This window comes from Miscanthus floridulus, unplaced genomic scaffold (assembly GCF_019320115.1).
Source record: "Miscanthus floridulus cultivar M001 unplaced genomic scaffold, ASM1932011v1 fs_207_2_3, whole genome shotgun sequence".
NCBI classification, from domain to species: domain Eukaryota; kingdom Viridiplantae; phylum Streptophyta; class Magnoliopsida; order Poales; family Poaceae; genus Miscanthus; species Miscanthus floridulus.
Window position 1 is genome coordinate 29816 of NW_027096378.1, and position 22821 is coordinate 52636.

At 43.5% G+C, this 22821-nt stretch overlaps 1 pseudogene; it reads right to left on the reverse strand.

Moving 5' to 3' along the window:
• Positions 1-1930: 1930 nt before the first annotated feature.
• LOC136530798 (putative protein phosphatase 2C 24) lies at positions 1931-9205 on the reverse strand (annotated as a pseudogene).
• Between the last annotated feature and the right edge of the window lie 13616 nt (positions 9206-22821).

Below are 22821 nucleotides of genomic sequence, written 5' to 3' on the forward strand. Positions count from 1 at the left end.
TGTGTACGCATACTAAGAGGCAAGCATGGCTATGGAACACGTGAGTGCTCCTAAGCCATTCAACATTTGATTCTTTTGGACCATCTGATGAAGCTTGAACAAGTCACATTATCTTCAAACTCCGGAGGTCCTCTTAGCTCTTCTTGGACAGCAAATAGCCAGTACACGGTGAAATCAGCTTATTTAGCTCACTCCAATGGAAGCGTTGAGCACTACAAAAGAAACATCCTTTGGAAAGCTCGATTTGAAGAAAAGTGCAGATTCTTTGCTTGGACTGTGATTCAAAACAAAATTATAATGGCGAAAAACTTAGGCGTCACATCAAAATTTGTGTCATTGTGTGATCTCTGCAAATGGACCTTTGGAGACAATCACCCACACCTTGCTTGCATTGCCCTTTCGCCTAGATGGTGTGACACCCACCAAGTTCTCTCACATCAATTCACTTTGAGCAACACATCACAACTAAATAATTTGAATTTCATTTGCATTATTATCCTGTGCTTGAACTAGATTGCCTTTACAACAACACATCTTTTTGGCTTCTCATTTCAACACTTTCAAGTTTGCCTTTATGATTGAACCATTGATACACTTCAAATGATACAACATCTCATATTCCACATGTATGCAGGGGCTGGGGCGGGGGGCTCAAGCCCCCTACCCCCATGAATTTTTAGACAAAGTTCTATAGTGTAGGGAGGGCTGAGACTTAAGATCGAATAATAGTGTTGTTCAGCCACCCTGAAATATTTTCTGGATCCGCCGCTGCATGTATGTAATATAATCAACTTCCTGTTCAACACTTAGCAAATTTGTTAGTCCTTTAATCGTGTTATCAATCAATCATCCAAAACCTAAAAAAAAAGGCTATGCAACTGGTGTGGCGATCCAAAGTCGTGGGAAGACCTCTTTCCAGTCTTCCACACACATGAACTTGCTTGCCTTAACTTTCGGTGATATCACCCAATGCGGAAGTTGGCAATGAACAAATAGGAGTGAGCAAGGGGCCCTTTCGGTGATACTGTCGAGAGAAGACCTACTGTTGTCTGCCATTGTTTATCTGATCATCAAGGTCAAGGTGAGGATATGCTGCCTGATTGTGCGATGTGACATCAACATTTACTCAGCTGCCCCTATCGTGCCCGTGGGCCCTGCTTACAGTCCCCTTTTTTATTTACTCCCTCCACTTAAAGCTATAATTCGTTTTCGTTTCTTTGGGTGCGTAACTTTTGTGATGCATCTTAGATAATATCTAGATATATAATAAAACTTTTTATGTATCTAGAAAAATTAAAATAGATTATAATTTGTAATGGAGGGAGTATTTATTATGATTAGTGTGTGCTCTTGTAACTTGCAAGGCTGCGAGCGTGCCATTGTAATCACTGAAATGATCATTGTAACATTTTTTTTATGCTGGTATGTTTATGAGATGTGCATTCTCTATGCATTATGAATCTAATGCTATGCCTTAATAGTGTTTTTCGAGAACGTGGTTAGCACGTATTTCAATATGCCTTAATAGTGTTGTAGTATTTCATTTTATTTCTTTCAAAAAATTTAGGCTGAAAGCCCTGCTACTGCCCATGATATGATGATAAATAAATAAGAAAGAAGATTTCAGTTTGGTGTTGGTACACAACATGTACTCCGCATATTAGTCATATTCAGATTCATCTTTGTTCTTCTCATAGAAACAGGTCTCCAGATTCAGATCAATGCATGGATTGATAACACCAAAGTCTAGTGGCTGAAACATTTTATTACGAGTTATTAGGATCCATCCTTAAATAAAGCATAAAACAAAGACAACAAAAGTGCAGGTGGAAGCCATCTAAAATGCTCAGATAATATTTGATTTTCCTTTTTGAAAACTATGGCCGGATAATAATAACCACGTTCAACTCTGATAATGAACCCCAGGCCATCATAAATCGGTTTGAACAATGAACGCTACTAGAACAGTAATGTCGTCCGGCTTCCCCTTGCGCAATCGCCTTGAGCTTGTTTGTTTTGACCTCTCGTAAGCGACGCCGGCGATGATGTCCGCCATGTTCTTGGGCGAGAAGCCCAACTTGGTGCCCATCTGCACGGCGACCTCCAGCTGCTCCTCGAGAATGTTGTCGAACAACCCGTCCGTGCCGACCACCACCACGTCCCCGGTCCTCACCGCGAACTGCCCCGACTTGGCATCCACGACCTGTTGGTTTGATCTTCCAACCACAGTGGCCCAACGGCCACTTGGGCCTTGACCTCGCGCCCTGATCGGGGGCGCCCAGTCCATCTATGGCTGGCGGGTCCCCGTCACACTGCGCATTAAATAGAGGTGGGGTCGGCGGCTCTCAGAATGAGGTTCGCCTGAGCCATACGCCCCCACCTAGAAACCCTACTCCGATCTAACAGAGGGGCGCAGCCAGTGACGGGAAGCACCGCCGCCGCCACTGCACTGCGCCACCACGGTCTTCACCGCTACTCCGACTGTCGCTGCCGTGTTCAGATCTTCATCGACGAACCAGCGAAGGCAGGGAGCTCCTCCGACGGTCAGATGCTCCTACTCTCTCTCTGTCTCCTACTCCCAAAGAAACTCTAGGTGTATTTGATTCAGCTGATAAAGAAATCACCCACTGGATCCGCACCTAGATGATCCAAAGTAACTAACAATGGTATCGGAGCTGTCGATCTAGTGTGTGGATTGTGTTAGGGGTAGCAGTGTAGAAGGAGATGAGTTAGATCCGGTTCGGATTGAAAGAAAAGAAATACAGAGGGTTCATCGAACCCTAAACCCTAATCGGGTGATAGAAAGAAAAGGAAGAAGGGGATTCGAATTCGATTCGAATTACCCTAAAGAACCCTAACCCTAAAGAAATTGGACGGTCCGGGGGAAGTCTTACCAGGGCTTCCCCGCCGCCGTCACTACCGCCTCACGCGGGATGGAGCACCCGTCGCCGGCTTGCTGACGCGCGGGAAGAGAATCAAAAGAGCAGAAAAGATAAGAACGGTTTAGATCCGTTCGGATCTCGACAAAGAAAGAAGGTTTTCTGAACTCTAACCCTAACTGGGTTAAGGAAAGAAAGAAGAACAGTTAATCGAATCGGCCCTAACCCTAACTTGTCGAAACCCTAACCCTAATTCCAATCCCCGTCCCCAAATCGAATCAGATCCGAGTAGAAAAGGAGAAATACAGAAGGGGAAAAGGGGAAGATGGGAAACCCAGAGGGACTACCTCGCCGTTGTGCAGAATGGCGCACGGGGAAAAGAGGGCCGGGCCGGGGGCTCTCCTCGCCGGGCTCCGGCCAAAGAGACGCCTCGGCTAGGCCACTCGACGGCGGTGCGCACACCCACTGGGGAGCGCACACACCGGCGAGGGGGCCGGCGACGGCGTCGTTGCTCCATTGTTTCTCCTACTCCTCACTCGGTGGCTGGCTCCGCTGCGCTACGAAGAGAGAGTGGAGTGAGGCGAAGAGAGAGAGAGGGCCGAAGAGAATGAGGTTAGGGTTTCCCCAGGGGCGCGCGGCGTCGGGTTTTTTAGCCTCCCGAAAATGGAGCTCGACCGTCGGATCCTGAATGACGGCCAGCATTGTTTCGGGCCGAATAGAGCCCAGGCGGGCAAGAGGAATCCCGGCCCAAGCCCAGGTTGTGGCCTGAGCGCGGGGGAGAGGCGCCGCGAGCGCCACGCGCTGCTGCTGCTGGGCCGCACACGCGGGCAGGCCTTCGGGCCGAGCAGGCTTCAGGCAGGCCGGATTACTGCTGCTGCAGGCCGGGCCAGAATGAATAGTAAATGATGTTTTGAAGTGTATTTATTTTCAGAAGCATATTTGAATGAATTTTGATCAATTTGAAGATGTAAATTTCTGGTAAAATTACACCAACGTGTTAGATTTTCCAGATAGTAGAAAAGTACAGTAAAATGTTTCTGAAAAGTATATAAAGAAATTTTGTAAAGTTTCCGCTGCAAAGTTAAAGATGTTGTCTTCTTATTAAATTCAAACCAACGGGAGAATTTAATTTGAAGAGCAGTTATAATTATTCAGTAAATGATGAAAAGTTTATCCTCCAGTTAAAATTGGAACCAACTGGAAAATTTTTTAATCGGAGGAATAGTCGGTTGATAGTTAAGATAAATTATAATATTGTTATTTTCTGACCAACGTTGATGATAACAATATTATAAGTTTATTTATAAGTTTAAGTTTAAAGTTAAATTATGGCATTGTTATTTTCTGACCAACGTTGATGATAACAATATTATAATTTTATGAGTTTTATGATTAAAGTTTAAATCTCTGATGAATTTTGTATCAAAGTGACCAATTTTCAGAGAATAGATAAAGTTCAAGGAATGCTCTTAAACTAGATAAATGTATTTTCATGTTTCCGCTACAATGAAGTTGATTGTCTTCTAATTAAATTCGAACCAACAGGAGAATTTAATTTTGAGGAGCAGTTCTATGTTTTCAAGATTATTGAATTTCTATACGTTAATTCCATTTCTGCCCAACGGTGATGTGGAATTAATGTAGAAGAATGATGTTTTATTCTATTTCTGCCCAACGGTGATATAGAATAGAACATAAAGTTTTCAAAATTTAATGAGCATTATTGTTGAATATTTTTCAGACAAAAGACCTACATGCTTTCATTCTTGAAGGCAGAAAGAGAAATGAGCTGGGTACTTGTGACTCAGATGATGAAATGCCTAAGGGCAAGTTATGTATGAAAGAATGCCATTGGTTAAGGGACTGTGTTCTCTTTAAAGAATGGCTTCAAAAGAAAAGAATTCTAGGATATTGATCCAAGAAAAGAGATAGATCAATGAGAGTCTTCATTGAGAAATGTCTTTTATGTACTCTCTGTGAAGAAGAATTTATTTTAGTTTCACTTATGAGAGTTGTAAAAGTCATATACATGTTTAATTTGACTAACATTGGATTAAACATGTGTGTTAAAAGAATATTTGGATTTATTTCTGAATTTGATGATTGAACACGAGTCAATCCTGGCAATTATGTCCGTTCAAAGGAATATCTCGCATGGCGGGAAAAAGTTTGTGATAGTACCCGCATGGCGGGAAAAGTTTGAGAAAATACTCGTATGGCGGGGTAAAGTTGGCATAGTACATATGTTAACCAATCCTGCATGGCAGGAGAGTTTGGCATAGTACTTATCCCGCATGGCGGGAGGAGGATGTGATGACTCATGTGCTCTAAAGAAATATCCCGCACATGGAGAGAAGTTTGTGATAGCTCTTATGCTATCCTAGTATTGACCGTACACTCTGATTATGTCGTGGTCATTAAGTACTCATCGAGTTTAAGAACAAAAGAAAGTTGCATGTGAACCAAAAGATAAGAATGATATGCAAGTGTGACTTGCAGAAGTATTGATAATAATAGACTATGTTGAGTTTTGAAGTGTAATGAGGAAAATGTACTCCCATACGAATTTTGTTTGCATGATGTAATCATGTGGATGAAGTAAGTAATCAAAGTTTCCTCATTCACAAGAGTTCTGAATGTTTTCGAAATTGTGGTAGAAAAGTTCATACCACATTTCGAGGGGGAGAAATGTAAGATTAATTAAGAAAGATCAATTAAGAAAGATACTTCCCCATACTTCAGATAATGCAATGCATACTATGCATTGAAGGTAAAAGTGATCTATAAAAGATGAATGTGATCGTTGAGGGAGTAAGACGGTCATAATAACGATACCCCTAAAGTAAAGAAATAGCTAAATTCCTGGACCTTTTTACAGTTCCGATAGGAAGATAGCATAGTCGGCTAGTATTCATACTGGACGAGTTCAGAGTTATCAAGGCGGTGCTAAAGCGCCATATGAGTTTTTAGCAGATTAAACCCAAAATAAGAAATTTGAAGATACACCATCTTTACAGAAGATGGAGTAATCTGGGGGAGCATGGTATGTAGATACCTAAGGCTTGAATAGAAGTGGGATTACATATCCACTACAGTGTTTATTAGAGCAACAAATTGTTTATACATGCTGATGTTGTATGACATATACAACACCAGATGTTAGCTCTTAAAGAGGATGAATAAGTAAACAAGGATCTTGTGATACAGGAGGCTATAGAACAATTGCCTTTTGGCAATGAAGAGTAACAATAGCCCCATATGAAAGAAGTGCCACGAGGCCCTAGAAGGTCTCAAAGAATAAGAAAATCAGATATTACTGGTGACTAAGAAGTAAAAGTTAAGAAAAAATTCAAATAGAGAGTGATTCCACCTCATTTGAAGAAGCCATGATAGGCGTTCACTCGTCTAAATGGCAAGAAGTAAAGGAACATGAAATGAAATCGATAAATACCAACGGTGTTTGGGACTTAGAAAAAATTCCTAATGGAGCCAAAACAGTAGGCTATAAAGGGTCTACAAGACAAATGTGACTCCAAAGGGAATATAGAAAGATATCCAAAGGGAATATGGAAAGCTATAAAGCGCCACTTGTGGTGAAATGATTTACATAAAGAGAAGGAATAGATTATAATGAGCATGCAAGGATTCTTTTAGAATCATAATGGTATTAGTGGCACATTACAATTTACAGTTACATCAGAAAGGATGTAAAGACACATTCCTCAACGGGGATTTGTATGGAAAAGTTTACATGGCATAACTCAAAAGGTTTTGTCATGGAAGGAAAAGAACGTAAAGGGATGTTGTCCTAAAGAAATCCATTTATGGATTAAAGCAAGCTTCAAGACAGTGGTTCTTGAAGTTTGACAGTACAATAAGAAAGTTTAGGGTTTTAAAGAGAATATAGAGGACAATTGTATTTATGCAAAGTTTAAACATGGGAAATTTATTTTCCTAATCCTGCATGTGGGTAGCACCTTACTCGCTAGTAGTGGTGTTAATCTACTGTTGGAGAAGAAGCAGTTCTTGTCCTCAAGTTTCAATGAGAATGGTCTTGGTAAAGCATCATTCGTTCCAGGAATTGGAACTTACCGAGATAAAAGGAAAAGGGGTATTAGAACTATCTCAAGTGTATACTTAGAGAAGATTCTAAAGAAATAAAGTATATATGTGAATAAACCTGCGCCTGTTCCTATAGTCAAGGGTAATAGTTTTCGGAACTTTCAGTGTTCCAAGAATAAATGTGAGATCGATCAAATGGACGTCCTATATGCTTCAGCTGTTGGAAGCTTACTGAATGCTTATAAGCAAGAACTTACCCTTACACAGTTTATGTATCCGGGATGTTTTTGGCAGAAGTCCAGTCCAGATATAGATCACTGGAATAGAGTTGAGAATGTTTTGCAATTGTGCAAAGATTTATAGGCCTCATGGTAAGTAAGAAAGAATAAGTACTCTCAAATAGTTGTGGGTACAAATGTTAAATTTTGGCGAGATGTTTAGTGAAACCCACATAGTAGCTAACACTCGTCAGTTGAGTTTTATTAGTGGAAAAGCTCCAAAGAAACAGTTGTGGTGTCATCAAAGATGCATACCCATGGTATAGCTTGTTATGAGGCTTAAGGACAGGCGAAGTGGTTAAAAGAACTTACACCCGGAATTGATAATGGTATACAACAGCAATAACCATTTAAGTAGTTCGCTCCTATAACAACGGGTCAAGTGTGCTGCCAAACACATTGACGTTAAAGTTGTACGTTGTGAAGGAGAAAGTCCGGAATCATACTAAAAGTATTGAACATATAAGTAACAAGCAAGTGCTTGCTGGATCCGCGTACAAAAGGCTTACCACCCAGTGTGTTTGGAGAACACACAGTCGACATGGGTTTATGGTATAGCCTATGATTTCCGGACAACAAAGGGCCCAAAGTTAAAGAATCTGTTTCAGAACAGAGATGTGTATTGTAGCTGTTAAGTCTATCGGCGATTGACCGTGACGATGAAGCATGCTCTATGCACTAATCTGTGATGGAACAAATAAAAGTGAAAATGATTAAAGTCAAAGTTTAAAGTTAAAGTATGAGTTGAGATCAAGGGGGAGAATGTTGGTTTGATCTTCCAACCACAGTGGCCCAACGGCCACTTGGGCCTTGACCTCGCGCCCTGATCGGGGGCGCCCAGTCCATCTATGGCTGGCGGGCCTCCGTCACATTGCGCATTAAATAGAGGTGGGGTCGGCGGCTCTCAGAATGAGGTTCGCCTAAGCCGTACGCCCCACCTAGAAACCCTACTCCGATCTAACAGAGGGGCGCAGCCAGTGACGGGAAGCACCGCCGCCGCCACTGCACTGCACCACCACGGTCTTCACCGCTACTCCGACCGTCGCTGTCGTGTGTAGATCTTCATCGACGAACCAGCGAAGGCAGGGAGCTCCTCCGACGGTCAGATATTCCTACTCTCTCTCTCCTACTCCCAAAAGAAGCTCTAGGTATATTTGATTCAACTGATAAAGAAATCACCCATGGGATCCGTACCTGATGATCCAAAGTAACTAACGCGACCCTGTCGCTGTTTACGGCCTTGGCGCTGAGCTGAAACGTGGGGTCCCTAGAGGAGAAGAGATGTTGTTTCCACCGGGCTTCGCTGGAGGCGAAGCGACGCTTGGCTCGCGTGGTGCGGGACAGGTGCCGCTGCGGCGTCGAAAGGAACAAGATCTTGCTGTCCCGGAGCACGACAAAGGCACTGTCGACGATGTACGCCCAGTCCAGATCGTTGCCCGCGAGCGACAGGATCACCGCCGTCGACGCCGCCATCGCACCCGACGCGACCGTCTCGTCCTAGGCCCGCTGCAGCAGCGCGGAGGGGCAGACGTGCGCGCCGGGCTCCAGTGCCGCAACCTCCGCGGAGGCGCTCGTCATGAGACCGCGGGAGAAGGCTCCAGCGTCGACGCCATAGTCCGCGTAAGCGCCGATGCCGTCCGCCACGCCGAGGACGCCAGCCTTGGCGTTCCCGAAGTGCGCGTCGTGGTCCTGTAACGGCACGTAGCATGACGCCCAGTCGATCATCGTCGGCGCTGACGACGGGGCGGCGTCGGGTTCCGTCGGGCCGCAGTCATCGGCGTCCGCACAGGCACCGTCCTCCGTCGGCGGCGGCGGCTGCAATAGGGAGGCGGCGAAGTCGGCGACTTCGTCGTCCTCGCCGGGAGCTGGCGTGGGGGACACTCGATATGCGAACCCAAACGCGACGCGGAGTGCGTCAGGGACGCGGGCGTCAATGTCTTCGAGGGTTTGACGGATCTGCTGTAACTTCTCCACCGTCGTTGCCATGGTCCGTCGCCTTGGTAGTTTGATCTGGTTTGATTGACAGCCACGTTTCCGTGACTTACTCGTGTATATATACTGGATCGTCTCCGTCTCCGTTGTCCGTATTCGTGTTGTAAACCAGTACTTTTTTTTAGCAAATGTGGACCTACTTGGAGAATCAAGGAAAGGGAAGGCTATCAAATCTCCAAAGAGGCCTTTACTGGGCTTAATTACCTTTATTATATTCAGGCCCATTTGTTCTGGTCTGATCCGCTGCTGGTTTTTTGTCTCCGAAACCTGAAAATCGAAAAGGACTTCGTTGTTCGTTGACAATGCTTGTGCTTCCCGCCCGTGTCCACACTTGCAGTTTCTCTTTTTCCCTTCTTTTAGTTTAGTGCTAGCGTTCGGACGCTTGGACAGATAGCCATGCCTTCACCTCATTCTCTATCGCGGCGCACGTAGGTCCCTCCGCCCCACGCCCATCGTGCTTCGGATCAACGTCCGTCCGGACGGAGCTTTCATGCTTGTGCCCAACGCACGCAGCTCCCTCGTCTCCATTGAAAGCTCTAGTTTGATTTTGATGAATTGATAAAACTCTTAGTGCTAATCTAGTTTATCAAAGTGATTATGAGATAGGTAGCACTATTCCAAGTGATAAAGCAAATGAAGATCGTGACATGATGATGATGATGGCATGGTGGTGATCAACAGGCTGTTTGTTTGGTCGTAAACGATCGTAAATTTCCAGCCAGAACATTATTTTTCACTCACACCAAACCAGCCAGCAGTAATAATCCACGATCGTATATGATCGTATCAGCACCAGCCGAGCAGGCTGCAAAATGCTTAGACTTGAAAAAGAAGAAAGAAAAACAAAAAAGCTTAAGGCAAAGGTGAAATTGATAGGAACTTTTCGGTTTAGTGATCAAGACACTTAGCGAGTGTGATCATATTTAGGATCGATAGCCGTACTATTAAGAGGAGTGAAATTCGTATCGAAATATGGTTATTAAAGTGCCACTAGATGCTCTAACTCATTACATATATATTTAGGATCTAGTGGAGTGCTAACACCCTTGAAAATATTTGTGAAAATATACTAACGCATATGCACAAGGTGATACACTTGATGGTTGACACATTTGTGCAAGGGTAAAGAAGATAGAGTTGAAAATGAGTTAGTTGTGCTGGTTACAGAGTGACCGGACGTAGCGACCAGACGCGTCCGGTGTGGCTACCGCACACGTCCGATATTTGTACCCGAGGTGATCGACTAAGTGAAAGTAACCGGACTCTAACTCAGTGGAGTGACCAGACGCTGATGAGTTACTGTTCAGCGTTCGGTCAATGTGATTTAGCTCGATGCTGATCGCATAGAGCGACCGGACGTGTCTGATGTGAACCAGCTAGTCTCGAATTTCAGCGTTATAATTGATCGGACGCTGGGAGCGTCCGGTCCGGGATGACTGGACGTGTCCGGTCGGCCTAGAGCGGCTCTGGGAGCTGTCTAGAATCGATCAGACGTTGTGTCTCCCGCGTCCGATCATTTCTAACAGTGTGTCCGATCACTGTACGTAGAGATAGCCGTTGTGAGCAAATGAAGGACACGTGGCAGTCGGGCTACGACTGGAAGCTACGACCGAACGCGTCCGGTGCACACGACCTGTGCGTTTGGTTGTCCCACAGTCAGCCCAATAATTGAGCCAATGGCTCTATTGTTTGGGGTGTCTATAAATATCGTTTGCCTAGCTCTAGCTCACTCTCTTGGCCATTTGCATTGACATAGCAACCTTTTGAGCTTAGCCAAAGCCCTCCCACTCATCTTCAGCATTGATTCATTATCTTTGTGAGATTGGGAGTGAATCCAAGTACATTGCTTCAGTGTTTGCATCTAGAGGCACTTGCTGTTCTTGTTTTGCTGCGGGATTCGCTTGTTACTCTTGGTGGTTGCCGCCACCTAGATGGCTTGGAGCAGCGAGGATCATCGAGCGGAGGTTGATGATTGTCTTCGGTTCCGAGCATGGTGATTATGAGGGGTTCTTGACCTTTCCCTGACGGAGAGCCAAAAGATACTCTAGTAAATTGCTCATGGCTTGTGTGATCCTCATCTTGTGTTGGTTGTGCGGCACCCTATTGAGGGTTTGGCGGGTGATGCCAATCAGCGCGTGAACCTCCAAGTGAGTGAATCACCACAACGAAGACTAGTTTGTCGGCATGCAAGTGAACCTCGGTAAAAAATCATTGTGTCATGATTTGATTCCGAGGTGATTGGTCTTCATTGATATTGATTCTTGTGATTGATTGGTTCATTCCTTGACTCGATGGTATAACCATCTTGCTCTCTCTCTCTTTACATTACCGTAAACTAGTGCTTAAGCTCTTTAATATAGCTAGTTGTGAGAGCTTGTTAGTTTGGTTAGTGTGGCTCTTTAGTTAGCCTTTGAGAGCACACAAACTTAGTGTAGTGATATAGCCATTATGTGAATTGTGACTATAGAAACTAGAATTGTGGTAGGTAGCTTGCATTTTTAGTAGGCTAGCGCAACACTCGCTTCGCCTCATATTTGTCTGACCAGTTTGCTAAGTGTTGTTGTAGAAATTTTAATAGGCTTTAAGTGTTGGGAGATATAATGACCAATGATACATATAGAGATGATGATAAGAATAAAGAAAAAGGAGAAAAAAGATGAGAAGAAGGATAAGAAGAAGAAGAGTGTGGCATTCAGGGCCACATCATCCAAGGGCAAGGCAAAGCAAGAATCATCAAGTGAAGATGAAGACTCAAACTTTGATAAGTTTGATGATGAGAAGATGGCTCTCTTTGTGAAGAGATTTGGCAAATTCATGGTGAAGAAATGCTATCGTGCAAGAAGAAAGAAGTCATCATCAAGGAACAAGGATGAAACAAGGAGGTGCTTCAAGTGTGGTAGCAAGGATCATTGTGTTGCTCAATGCCCATACAATAGTGACAATGATTATGACAAGAAGAACAAGAAGATAGACAAGAAGAAAAAGAAAGACAAGGAGGACAAGATGACCTTCAAGAAGAAAAAGAAGGGTGGTTCATATGTGGTCACTTGGGATAGTGATACTTCCTTAAGTAATAATGATAGTGATGATGACAAGACCACCAAGAAGAAGGCACTTGCAAGCATTGCTATCAATGAGAAGCCTTCTCTCTTCGACACTCCATCATGCTTCATGGCTAAGGCCTCTAAGGTACAAACTTGTGATGATGGAAGTGATGAGGAACATGGTAATGAAAATGAAAATGAAAGTGATAGTGATGATGATGAACCAACTTAGAATGAACTAGTTGACATGCTATATGATGCTAAACAACACTTTGACATTAAGAGAAGGGAATGCAAAACCTTGCATAAGGAAATAAAAGCCCTTAAGTAAGTCCTTGATGAGCTCAATGCATCTCATGAGAGGCTAGAAGAAGCTCATGAGAAGCTTGGCAAGGCTCACAAGAAGCTTGAAAAAGCTCATTCCTCTTTGCTTAATGAACAAAATGATAAGAAGCATGTTGAGACATGTGATGTAGGCTTAACTTGTGATATAATTGATGAATAATTCTATAAGCCTATTATTGTTGCTCCCACTAACCCTTCATGTAGCACTTCTACTTCCACCATATCTATTAGTGATGGTTTCACTTATGATGCCTCACTAATGGTTGAGAATGAGACCCTCAAGAAGAAGGTCAATGAGCTCACTCACACCTTGGCTAAGGCCTGTAGTGATGAGGACCGCTTACTTATGTGCTTAGGTAGCCAAAGAGTTTCTCTCTACAAAGAGGGACTAGACTATACCCCCAAGAAAGGCAAGATGACCTTTGCTCCTCATAAGACTAGTTTTGTGAAGAACAATGATCAATTTTGCACTAGTTGCAAGCAAGTTGGTCATAAAAGAGCATGAATGCAAGAATAAGAGCAAAAATGCTAATGTATCCTCGATTAAGATTAATTCTTCCTATGTGCTTACCAAGGTTGCAAATGGTGTAAAGGCTAAGTTTATTGGTACACCATGGATGGGCTCAAAGAAGAAAGCCATTTAGGTGTCAAAGAGCTTGGTCACTAACCTTCAAGGACCCAAGCAAGTTTGGGTACCTAAAAAGAATTGATTTTCTTTTATAGGTCAATTACAAAGCCAGAGAAAGGCATTGAGTTCTTGATAGTGGGTGCACTCAATATATGACTAGTGATGCAAGAATATTCAACTCAATCAACAACTATGGCAATGATAGTATCATATTTGGTGACAATGGTAAAGGCAAGGTCAAAGGGCTTGGTAAGATTGGAATATCCAATGACATGAGCATTTCCAATGTGTTGCTAGTAGAGAGCTTAAACTTCAATTTGCTATCTGGTTCAATTGTGTGATCTTGGATTCAAATGCATATTTGGGGTAGATGATGTAGAGATCATAAGTGTAGATGGCTCTAACTTGACCTTCAAATGCTTTAGATATAAGAATCTATACTTGGTTGATTTCAATGCTAGTGAAGCTAAATTGTCAACATGTTTGTTTACTAAGTCTAGCATGGGTTGGTTATCACATAGAAGGCTTAGTCATATTGGAATGAAACAATTGAATAGATTGGTTAAGCATGACTTGATTAGAGGCTTGAAAGATATTGTGTTTGAGAAGGATAAGCTTTGTAGCTCTTGTCAAGACGACAAACAAGTTGGAAATACCCATCCTAAGAAAAGCATGATGAGCACTAGTAAAGCATTTGAGTTATTGCACATGGATTTGTTTGGGCCAACACAATACACTAGCATCGGTGGAAATAAATATGGCTTTGTGATAGTGGATGATTATACTATATACACTTGGGTATTCTTTCTAGTGGACAAAAGTGATATGTTTGCAACATTCAAATCATTTGTCAAAGGCATTCATAATGAGTTTGAAACAACCATCAAGAGAGTTAGAAGTGACAATGGTAGTGAGTTAAAGAATACTAGAATTTATGAGTTGTGTGATGAATTTGAAATTAGACATCAATTCTCGGCCAAGTACACTCCACAATCAAATAGCCTTGTTGAGAGGAAGAATAGAACACTCATTAATATGGTAAGGTCTATGCTTAGTGAGTACAATGTGAGTCAATCTTTTTGGGCCAAAGCAATCAACATGACTTGCTATTGTAGCAACCGCCTCTATTGTCACCCAATGAAAGAGAAGACACCATATGAGCTCTTGAATGGTAGAAAGCCCAACATTGCATATTTTTGGGTCTTTGGTTGTAAATGCTATATCTTGAAGATAGTCACTAGATTGGACAAGTTTGACAAAAAATGTGATGAAGGATTCCTACTTGGATACTCAACTACTAGCAAAGCATATAGAGTTTGGAATTTGGATAGTGGTACTCTTAAGGAAGTTCATGATGTTGAATTTGATGAAACCAAGAGTTCACAAGAAGAGAACGAGAACTTGGAAGATGTTAAAGGCATTCAACTTTTAAATGCCATGAAGAATATGGATGTTGGTGAATTGAGGCCTAGGCAAGTGAATGATGATGAAGATGATCAAGTGCAAGTGCTCTCTAACTCAAATGTGCAAGATGATACAAATCAAGCTAGTTGTCGATGGAGAAACTGACCAACACGTAAATATTTGTAGTTTTGCCGTACGTTGTGATTGGATGTGGCCTCGCACTCAATGACATAGGGTTTATACTAGTTTAGGCAACATACCCTATGTCTAGTTTGAGTCAGTCGGTGACTTTATTCCTAAGCCCAGGTGCTCGAAGTTTGTTGTGGGGTTACAAACAAGAGGGAGTAAGATGGGGGTGCAAGAGGTTCGGTCGAACTCTAGATTGAAGGGCCGAGAGAGACAGGACCTCCTACGTGCGCTAAGTATTCGAGCATATGCTCTATTGGAATCATTCGAATCGTAGGTTGTTTGAGTCATTTGTGAATCGATCCTGGTGGTTGAATCCTCTCCCTTTTGGAGAGAGCGCATCCCCTTTTATAGATGAAGGGGATGGCTTTACAAGAGAGAGTGTGAGAGAAAGAGTGTGTGTGTGCTACCTAGTCTTGTTACTCATGCCATCGGGTATAAGGGGTGTGTCGGCACCCATAACACTGTTGATGTTCAGATGCATGTGGTAGGTTCCATTGTCTTCCTCTGGTATGGCAGATGTCGGCGCCTACCATACTATAGGATAAATATTGGCGCCCACAACATTGTTCATGTTCTGACATGTCTAGAAGGTTGCAGTGCATCCTCCTAACATAGCCTGATAGTACTATCCTACAGGTGTGTAGGGTATGGCCCTTGATATTGTGGTTGACTAGAGCGCCCTGCCTTACTTGCTCTGTATGTTTCTTAGGTCTTCAGTGAACGGGTGTCCCCGGCCGGTTGTTCCCTAGTTTGCTCCAACCTCCTGGTCGGAGAAGAGCTGTAAGCAGAGGTTCGATATACTCCCGGTCAGGGAGGCGAGTCGGAGTCAGAAGCGAGCGTCGTTCCTCCTTGCCTAGGCCTTCCGGTCGAAGAGGTAGGCTAGAGTCAGAAGCGAGCGCCAAAGTTAGAGGCGAGTGTCGATCCTCCTTGTCTAGGCCTTCTAGTCGGAGAGGTAGGCCAGAGTCAGAAGCGAGTGTTGATCCTTCTTGGCCAGGCCTTGATGAGGACATGGCACCTTCGGATACGAACAATGATTATAAGGTGCGCTTGTTCCTACATTTGCATAGTGGCTTTGGTTATAGTTCACTTGGTTTCACATGTACATGTCACTATTTAATTGTAGGTTCAAATGTGTTTCATAATGGAAGTTCATCAAAGTTGAACTTTTGGTTCGTCGGTAGCCCGACAGTGCCTCATTGGGAAGGTCATAACTCATCCATCCGGAGTGCGATCGAGGTCAATGAGCACTTGATGGAAAGCTTGTTTGATAAGCTTTCAAATAGATCTGGTTCCATCTCAATATCACGTCGGCAAGGCCTTCAAATCATCAATATATTCTGTGACTATTTCTAGCAGGAGCTACACTGTCGTCATGGACTTGTTAGACATCCTTGGGACCCAGGCCCAAGTTGGAGCATGCCCCAAGAAGATGGAGAACACCTAAGAGATGACCTTGGACGTCCTCCTCCTTGGCCACCACCTTAGGAGGCTAGCAAGGATGTCCAAGCCAAGCCAGAGGCCCAGTCCAATCCGAGTTCGAGTCTGCCTCGGCTGTCAGGACCAGTCTGCAATAAAATGGATGCCTAGGACGCATCCGAACTCCATTTTCGATGATCCATATATGGATGGAAATCTAATTTGATAAGAAAGCCAATCCAAGTGGTTTCATGTCAAAACCTCTTCGGAATCAATGGAAATCATCGAAACAAGTCAGCGTCCAGAATCTACCAAGGTGCCGCGACACCTACTTTTGGTCCGTTGGACCGTGTATTGTGTTTGGGCCCATTAGGGGGCGCGTCCAGGGTAGGCGACGACCCTAAGACCTTTATAATCATATGCCGCCACCGTCATTAGGTTTTGGGTTTTGTTTTAGATCAATCTATCATTGAACAGTTGCCGTTATCGGTTTACAAGACCCCAACTTTGAGTGCTTAATCATTCATCTGTAATTGTCACTTTAATTGAGTCGCTTTTTATCTTGTTCTTGCTTATGTTCTTCGATTCGCAGTAGGGATTAGCCTTCTTGGTGAGGTCAACTGGATTGTGACACGGTTGATAACCAGAGGAGACGTGGTGCTAAGGTTGCAGGGTTTGGGTCTTTGTGATCTGAAGCCGGATCGGTGTGTCGCTCTCCGAACAAATCGTTGTTTATCTTGAACCTGACGGAAGATCGGGACCCGTCTCCATTAAGTGGTAATCAGAGCTAAGGTATATTGTCATGTTCACTTTTATCCCCTAGTTTGAGAGTTTTGCATTCGTCCCATAGTCCAGTGCCATACTTTTATTTCCTGTCCTAGAACCTTCCGCGCCATAGCCTTTGCATATTTCAGTTTCAGAGTCCGCTTTGTTGAGTTTGTGTCCTAGGTCAAAGTCTTGTTGCTGGTTTAGATTGTGTTCTTTTCTAGTTTGTGTTGATCCCTTCATCCGGCGCTATTTCGTATCACCATCGGTTTGCATCTTGTGTCCACTAAATCCCTGATTCGAGCAGCTTCCTTAAAACAGTCATAACTTTTGCATCCGAACTCAAAACGGGAAAAATTTTATATCTACGGAGAACGCCAGAAAATTTTAGATCTATTTCATCCTAGCATAGCTAGGTTCACGAAAATTAGATTTGTGAAATTCGATTAGGAAAATTGAGTTTCTGAGCCCACAAGTTTTGGTATGCTTTTTAGAGCACAGTCCTAATTTTCTATAGGCCACATCTTTTATTCAATTGAGCTCAAATTTTTTGTGGTTTATTCTTGTGTGCTCCTTGCTGAGAAAAAAATATCAAAAGAGGAAAATCAAGAAAAAAAAGATTGGACAAAAAAAATAAAAGAAAAAAATAGTAAAAGAGAATAGAAGATATCGAAAAGGAGCACATAAGGAACACTCAATAGCTCTATTGTTTGTGGTATCTTTTGCCTTGTTCATATCCGTTGCTACCTTTAATACTTGTTTCCTTTCATCCTTGTTTCCTCTCTTGTTTATCACAACTGGTGATAGGAACACGTATAGGCCAGCAACTAGGACAAGTGCTCTGGACATTTATTCAATATTATTGTCTGTCACTAACTTGTGTGCCACATATATATATTTGTTTTTTTCGTGCCTCCCAAGCTCCACATATATATTTTAGATCAGTACAGAAAAAAGGTCCTTGCAATCTCGGTACCACTACCTCATAGGTATCACGAACCAGCCGCCGGTTGTACCGCCCACTGCTTGCATTGGTAAGAACTTTGTAAGAGCTTGGTAAGATGCTTCCACTTGCTGTCAAAAGTGACACCACTGCAACCACATAGTCATTTGATAGGGATAATATTTTTGTATTGTCTTTTGCTGTCTTCTAACAATGACAGGTTGTTCGTATCCACCGACTTATGATGGTATAGGTGTTGATGAGTACATGGAGTGGGAAATTGCCATAGATAATATATTTGCTACTCGCTTTATGTGTCCAAGGAGGAAGGTAAAAAATGCAGCTAGTGTTTTGCGACATTCTGTTTTATCTTGGTGGGAGTCTTTAGATCCTTCTAATAAATCTCAAACTTGGAATGATATGAAACTCCTTATGCGAGAAACCTTTATTAATCCACCTCCTGTTTTGACTTCATATGATGAGGTGCACCATTTAGAGGAAGAGTATGTTGTTATTCCTCTTGCTATGACTAACCTTCTGCAGGATAATGTATATAAGCGAGAGGATGACATGGAAGAAAATGAGGAGCTCACAACCTCATATGCAAATTCAGAACCATCACTTCACAATGCACCTATTACTCCTGCTGAGAACACACGTAATGCCCATGGTGCTACACTCACGGAAGGTGAAAATTGTCTTAATGTACTAAATTTTTCCACAAACCATGCTATCATAGAGCAATTGTTAGTGGAACCCTCTCTTGATTTATCTTTGTCTCGTGATAATTTGCTTGATGTTCCTTGTGATAAAGATGAATTAGTTGATGATGCTTCAGTTTTCCATGTTTTGGAACCAATTACTTATGCTGAACATAAACGTTTGCTTCCCATTGCTACCAAAAAAAAGAAAAGAAATTATTGTATTCTTCAAATACTTTGGGTTATATTGAGTTTGATACTTTATATGCTCTTAGTAGTTTAGAAGAGAAACTTAAATATGTTGAATTGCCATGGTTGTCTACTTGTACATATCATTTTATTGGAAAATATAATTGTAAAGGAGAGTATATGGTGCATCGTGTCTATATTTGTTCAACTCTAAAATCTCCTAATATTGCGCAAAAGTATGATCAACCAAAGGATTCCAATTGCTATAATCTTGTCATGTCGAGTTTCCCTAGTTTTGTTATAAAGAAACATGTTAAATTTCAAGAAGGGGAGCAATGTTGGCTACTACCAACAATGTTTCTTTCAGCTAATCCTAAACTGAGGACGGTTTGTTGTCAAGAAGGGGAGGATGATGAGGATATGGCACCTTTGGATACGAACAATGATTATAAGGTACGCTCGTTCCTACATTTGCATAGTGGCTTTGGTTATAGTTCACTTGGTTCCACATGTACATGTCACTATTTGATTGTAGGTTCAACTGTGTTTCATAATGGAAGTTCATCAAAGTTGAACTTTTGGTTCATCGGCAGCCCGACAGTGCCTCATTGGGAAGGCCATAACTCATCCATCTGGAGTGCGATCGAGGTCAATGAGTACTTGATGGAAAGCTTGTTTGATAAGCTTTCAAATAGATCTAGTCCCATCTCAATATCACGTCGGCAAGGCCTCCAAATCACCAATATATTCTATGACTATTTCTGGCAGGAGCTACACTGTCGTCATGGGCTTGTTAGACATCCTTGAAACCCAGGCCCAAGTTGTAGCATGCCCCAAGAAGATGGAGAACACCTAAGAGATGGCCTTGGACGTCCTCCAATCCGAGTTCGAGTCTGCCTCGGCCGTCAGGACCAGTCTGCAATAAAACGGACGCCCAGGACACATCCGAACTCCGTTTTCGATGATCCACATATGGATGGAAAGATAATTTGATAAGGAAGCCAATCCAAGTGGTTTCACATCAAAACCTCTTTGGAATCAATGGAAATCGTCGAAACAAGTCAGCGTCTAGAATCTACCAAGGTGCTGCGACACCTACTTTTGGTCCGTTGGACCGTGTATCATGTTTGGGCCCATTAGGGGGAGCGTCCAGGGTAGGCGACGACCCTAAGACCTTTATAATCATACGCTGCTGTCGTCATTAGGTTTTGGGTTTTGTTTTAGATCAATCTATCATTGAACAGTCACCGTTATCGGTTTACAAGACCCCAACTTTGAGTGCTTAATCATTCATCTGCAATTGTCACTTTAATTGAGTCGCTTTTTATCTTGTTCTTGCTTGTGTTCTTTGATTTGTGGCAGGGATTAGCCTTCTTGGCGAGGTCAACCGGATTGTGACATGGTTGATAACCAGAGGAGACGTGGTGCTAAGGTTGTAGGGTTTGGGTCTTTGTGATCTGAAGCTAGATCGGTGTGTCGTTCTCCGAACAAATCGTTGTTTATCTTGAACTTGACGGAAGATCGGGATCCCTATTCCCATTAGGCCTTCCGGTCGGAGAGGTGGGCTAGAGTCGGAAGCTGAAATGGCCTGATTTCCATGAAGGGAAATCCACAGAGTTGAAGTGTAATAAGACCGTTGAAGATCATATTACCCAAATTCTAGTCGAATACCACATCCATACAACGGTAATATCAGAGTACAAATAGTGCGGAATTACATAATTTATTACATCGCCGCATTAGCAGAATCAAAAGTAGTATTCATTCAGAACAGCTTGAAGATAAGATCACCAAACTCGAGCGTAGGCACGAACCCCTCAACCGTCATACTTCTCAGAGCTATACTCCTCAGTAGAACCTGTGTGCCAAAATTTATCAGTACGATTTGTACTGGCCACTCCCACCCTATGAGCATTGCTTTATGGAAATTGGATGCAAGTTGAATATAATCAAAAGGAACCTATAAGGCTAGGGTTTCCTATGTATTAGCATATCAAGTATATAATGGTATAGTCAAGTTTTAACACCATTCCCACACACATTCCACCCTATTCCCTTTCTAGAGCCAGGTTTCGATCCTGGGATCGATATACCACCATCTCCACATCATCACCATACCATCGCTCAGTCGACAGGCCAACTCCCTCTCGGCACTATCTCAAGGCCCGTAGCCCCTGGCTACGTCCGACACTCTCTCACGGGGAAAGAAGAGAAGGACTCATCTCACTATCTAGTTTAAGCGAAACCCAGGAAAGGTCCATAGCCGACAAGTCGGCACATGTATCGATCGATCAACCATACACTCTACAGAGGTTTTACATAACCACAAGATCTGCCTTCTTCGCTAACCGTCGTCAACTGGGCTGATTCCGGCCGCTTGCTAGCCTAGGATAATGCCACTCTACCATTCAACCCTGGTACACCCCAAGTCTAGTCTGGGGTGGCTGAATCTGTGAGTCATGAGCTAGGTCCACAAGGTCTCCATGAAGTCTCGGAAGGGTGTGGGGGAAATCCTCCGCTCCCCTTACCTCCTTACACTGTCCGCTGTCAACCTAGCAGTAGCGGCAATATCCTACCAAGTAGTCCGACCGTCCCGCACCATATAGAGCGAGTGGTACATAAGGCTTCCCGGTGAATCTGAGTACTAGTAAGTCCTTAGGGATGACCAAGCCAGAATGTCTCCATCAGGGTTTCCATTTATCGTGCCACCATAGCACCTCCATCTTGGGCTCCTCCCATCACAGGTTCACACCCAGGACCACCTCATATACCATTTACCCACCACAGGTATCCATTCTAGGGGTGCCCAGGTAGCACCACATGGCAAGACTTGCCCCAGGCTCGTCGTATACTCCAGCTTGGTTGACACAACCCTTACCCTCCACACACCCAAGTCACACACGCAGCACTCTCCCCATAGTCCAGATAACACCAGTTCCCACCACGCATTAATGTAGTATAAGCGTAGTAGAAGTATAAGCAAAAATATAGAAGTAAGCGTGTGTCTAGCCTAATAGCGGGGTATGCAGGGGTAAGGTTGCGTCAAGGTAAAGGCCATTAAGTAAGCATACTACCATGCAAGTCCTATCATAGTCTGATCATAGCAGTAAAGTAAAGCAATAGCAGCTCTATATTAGCCATGCATAATAGGTGCTACGAGATTGGGTGGGATGTGACACCTTTAGTGTAGTCATCTCCGTTCTCCTCACGGTACTCACGATCCTTGTCCGTCTGGTTCTCCTTCGAGTCTGCAACGATCGTATTATAGTCGCGTTAGCGACGTCTATAGAATAGCACAAAGAAGCAATAAAAATTCAAAAGAGCCAAATACACTCAAACATGGGTTCATTGCGTAAAGCTCGATTTTAGATGAATTTTGGTCCTAGTTTTGTATTTTTTTGAGGTCGTATGAATTTGTTATGAATTTCTGAAGTTTAAATCATTTCTAAAAATAGAAAAGGCTGAATTAATCCTGGGCTGACACGTGTCACGCTGTGACTGGTCCACGTGGCATGCTGACGTCAGCATCATCTCGGATCTGAGCTGACAGGTGGGGGTCCAGCTGACGTCAGCAACGTCATCAGTTCCAACAGGTGGGTCCAGGGACTCTTGGGTCACTGACATGTGGGTTCGGTCAAAGTCAACATCAGTCAACGGCGAGTCAATGGTCAACGGATAGGGTCACTGACATGTGGGGCCAGGGCTGCTGATGTCAGCAGCTGATGTCATCGTGCCGTCAGCATGACATCACCCCGGCTGTGTTGGCCTCTGACGTGTGGGTCCCATGTGACGTCAGCATGACATCAGCACCTGACATGTGGGTCCAGAGTGTCTGTGCCACTCACATGTGGGGCCAGGTCAACATTGACCGGTCAACGGTCAACACGGGCCGGGTCCAAACTAGGCCGGTTGGGCCTGGATTTGGGCTGGGCTTTGGCCCGCCATGTGGCATGCTGTGGCGCTGCCACGTCATGTCCTTGGGCCTC